General features: G+C 52.0%; 1 protein-coding gene across 1 annotated transcript in view; it reads left to right on the top strand.

The window, feature by feature from the left end:
- The window catches only part of RALY (RALY heterogeneous nuclear ribonucleoprotein), a 105,224-nt gene that overhangs the window by 87,741 nt on the left and 13,703 nt on the right, over positions 1–3,780 (top strand). The window lies entirely within an intron of this gene.

The raw sequence follows: 3,780 nt of genomic DNA, 5'->3' as shown, positions 1-3,780 counted from the left end.
AAGAGGAGGAATGGAGAAAGTGGGAAGCCCTTGGGGTGCCAGATGGAGGTGAACCAAGGAGATGGCTGGGGAAGGTCCCAGGGGAGCCTGTTGTGAGGAGCACAGCCCAGGGAGGGGGCAGGTGGGACATGGAGAGGTCTGTGAACATGGGGTGTGTTACAGATGCCAATGAGCCCTCAGCTCGAGAGAATTTATCATTTCCACAAGAGGTGAAGATTTTCATTTAAGCTCCCGACTCTGGAGTCAGGGGAATGCAGGAGAAACTCATTAAGTTCTTGCTTCTGGTTGCAGAAGGGGAAACTTGAAAAGTCTATCAGGAGTGCCCTGCAGGTTCAGGAACCCAAAACCAAATAAACACGGTCCCCAAATGTGTTTTATGTATAAATTGTCATGATTTTGGTGCCAGTCTCATGGTGAGGAGACTGAGGGGCTGAGTAAGGAGTTGGAAGGTGTGAGGTTGGGAGGAAAAGACTAAAATCACTACTGGGGCTATAGGTGGGTGTAGCAAAAAGGGAAATCATGACAGAACTGGAGATTTTTCCAGAAAAAGAAGAAAAAAGTGTGAAGGATGAAGAGAACCTTGTGATTCAGACTCAGCCATGTGGCCCTGCACTGGTGTGGTGTGGAATGGCAAATCCTGGTTAGAAAATGCAGCTCTGGCAGAGCCAAACCCCCAGAGCCCCAGAAGCATCCCCAGGTTCCTTCCAGGAGCCTGTCAGCCAAGCTCCCCCTGTGCAGCTTTCAGGCACATTTCTCCTCCCACCCTTTGGGCCCTCACAGGACGTGTGTCTTGGTTTGGAAAGCCAGGTGTCTGCTAAGGAAGGCAGGAGCCTCCCCTGAAATGGAGAATGTAAACCCTCCCCACCCCTCTGAATTGCCATAAATTTTAAATTAAGGGGCTCTCAGGCAAAAATATGGGAGCAGGAAATAACAGTTCTTTAATAGGAAAGAAAGAATAAAGGATAAAATAAACAATGCAGTACAGTAGAACAACACTGCCAGAGTCAGAACCCAACCTGACACCCTGTGGGTCAGGGTATTGGTGACAGTCCCATTGGAATTGTGGCTGCAGCCCTCCTGCAGTGTCAGGGGTGGTTCTGCTGGAGCAGGGATCCTGGAGAAAGGTGCAGTCTCTGCCTCTGAAGATCCAGTGGCAGAGGCAGCTGCTGTTCCTCAGGGAAATCCCATGGAGAAGCTGTGCTGGTGTTCCAGAATCTCCAGATTCTATCCAGGTAGGAATGCTTGGCTCCTCCCTCTGAGCTCACATCTCCCAATGGGATGCTGTAGTTCTTATCAGCCATGCAGGGACATTCAATGGCTGTTATCAGCAGATGTCCCCTCCCTAGGGAGGAGTGATTGCGGTCACTCAAAGAGAGAGATAAGGCAAACTGCTCACTTGACAAAAGATAATCTGCCATGCAGATGGTAATGGAAAACATCTTGCATTGCAATCTTCAACAACCAAGGGATTCCACCTGAGGGGAGGGAGGTGGGAGCAGAGCTGACACAAATCCTGCAGTTCAGCTGCACGTGGGCTGCTCACGTGGGGCTGGGGCCATCACACACATCAGCTCCTTCCATACATCTTGCACTAACGAGCTTTTCATTTACTGCTCAGCCCTGCCTGGAGCACTAATCCCTTCCTCTGCAATGACCAATATTTCAGACTTCAGATGCTGAGAGAGATGTTTGCTCCCTCCCACAAATATGGATATGCTAAAATATGGGCCAGAGAGCTGCACTGCTCCTGTTCCCAGCAATATTTCATCCCAGACTGGCTGTCAGATTAAAACTTTGCCATCTGGACTGGCAGAACTTAGGATATCTCCTGGAAAACAGGGATCCCAGGTTTGCAGCGAGCTGTGCTTACAGCTTCCCAAACCACCATCAATTTTTCTAAATGTTAGACTTCAAAAAATCACAGCACTGTAATTTATAGAAGTGCTGCGTTAAACACAGCAGAGGATTTTTCCAAAGGCTGGCTTTTGCTTTGCCTCACTGCAAGTCTGCATGGGAGGGTTGAGGGGAAGGCAAGGCAAGGAAAATTCCGTTTTGAACATACAGAAAGCAATTGTGACAGTTTTACCTATCCACCAGCCTAGGTGGGTGTCCAGGTGTTAAACAGAAATCCTTGGGGATGCAGGCTCCCATCCACCTCCACCCAGGCTTGTGCCACCATCAGTTTTCTCAGGTGTCTCCACACAAGGCACCTTCACTTCCTACAGAGCTTTGCTGCCATCACTGCTCTTCTCCACTCAGATCTCTGGGGCTCTCTCTCTCTCTCCCTCCCTCTGCCACTTCCCGGAGCATCCCTTTGCACAGGACAGGTCCCTGGATGCTCCTGCCTGGCACCCTGGCCACCCCACAGACCCTGCTGCCCTGGGCAGTGAGCTGCTGTCACTGTGTCCCCAGGGAGTCACTCACTGCCTCTCCAAATCTCCAAATCTCCTTTCTGACAACATTTTTTTTCTGCCTGCACAGCAAATGTCTGGACAGGATTTCCTGGGGCATTTGGGGCCACGTTCAGGTCGGTGCCAGAGATCCCACCCAGTCAGCTGGCTGGGAAGGGAAGGTGGCTCTGCCAGTGCCACTCTGGGCTTTTGGAGGCACAAAGCCCTGCCCTGCCCTGCAGAGCTGGGGCTAAAGCTGCTCCATGGCCACAAGGACAGAGAGGACAAGCAAGAGCTGCTGGGTGTCTGCAGCTCAGTGGCCCCAGGAGGGCTGTCTGAAGTAGTGGCAGGGACAAAGCACTGCTGACTGACTGTCACAGCCCATGAGCACTGGCATCCATCCCCTGCTACACCCAAAGCTGGTGTCAGCCCCTCCCCAAACAGCCCTCCCAGGCCCTGGTGCTGGAGCAGTGACATCCCCGTGCCAAATGCACTTGGACAGGGCTGAGAGCAGCCCCGGGACAGAGGGGGAGGTGAGCAGTGATATCCCAGCCTAGAGCAGCCTCAGCACTTGGGAATTCCAGGCTTCATCCCACGTTCTTTATTTCCCCCTGCCCTGGCTGTGTGCAGGAGGAAGGGGTCTCACACAGCTCCACAAGATCTGTTTGATCAGTGCCACATTTTCCAAGCAGCTTCCCAGCAGCTTTCCTTTGCCCACTGCAGTAATGCCATGACAGAAGGGTGGGAGCTGCGCTCACCATGGCACTCATGATTAGCAGTACCAGGCAGGAATTAAAGCACAGATGCTCAAATGCACATTTGCTGTTCAGCTCCAGGCTCAGAAGTGGCCCCACAAATGTGGTGGAGAGGCAGCACATGCAAACAATCACCCCTCAGTTATGAACAGCTGCATTTTGAACCTGAGGCAGTAGAATGTTGGATTGCTAAAGGCCAGCAAAGCAGAGGCAATGCCTCTCAATCAGGAGGTGGAAGCAGGGTGTTCCTTGAAGCCTTCCTGCTCTCCTGCCTTTCACTCTGGTTGTCCCTGCTTTATTCTGAAAGGGTGCAATGTCACCAGCTGATTGAAAAGCAGCAAAAACTATTCCTGTACACCAAGACAGAGCTGCCAGGTCACTGAGGAGTGATCCCTCAGTCTCAGGACGGTTTATCCTACGTGCAGTGGAATTTTCAGGATCAATCACCCCTAAAAGCTCTCCCTTTCACCAGCTTTTTTTCTGGATTCATCCTGGCAGACCTGTGCTCAAAGCCTGATTCCAGGGGTGCTGCTAACACCATCCAGCCCTGCCTCCCTGCATCATCTGTGAAGCTGTGAGGGCTGGTGTGTTAGAGCAGGGTCACACAGCCACCGGCTGCCCAAATCCCTCACTCC

The sequence above is a fragment of the Geospiza fortis genome, unplaced genomic scaffold (genome assembly GCF_000277835.1).
Source record: "Geospiza fortis unplaced genomic scaffold, GeoFor_1.0 scaffold438, whole genome shotgun sequence".
NCBI classification, from domain to species: Eukaryota; Metazoa; Chordata; class Aves; order Passeriformes; family Thraupidae; genus Geospiza; species Geospiza fortis.
This window is presented reverse-complemented; position numbering and strand designations above follow the sequence as displayed.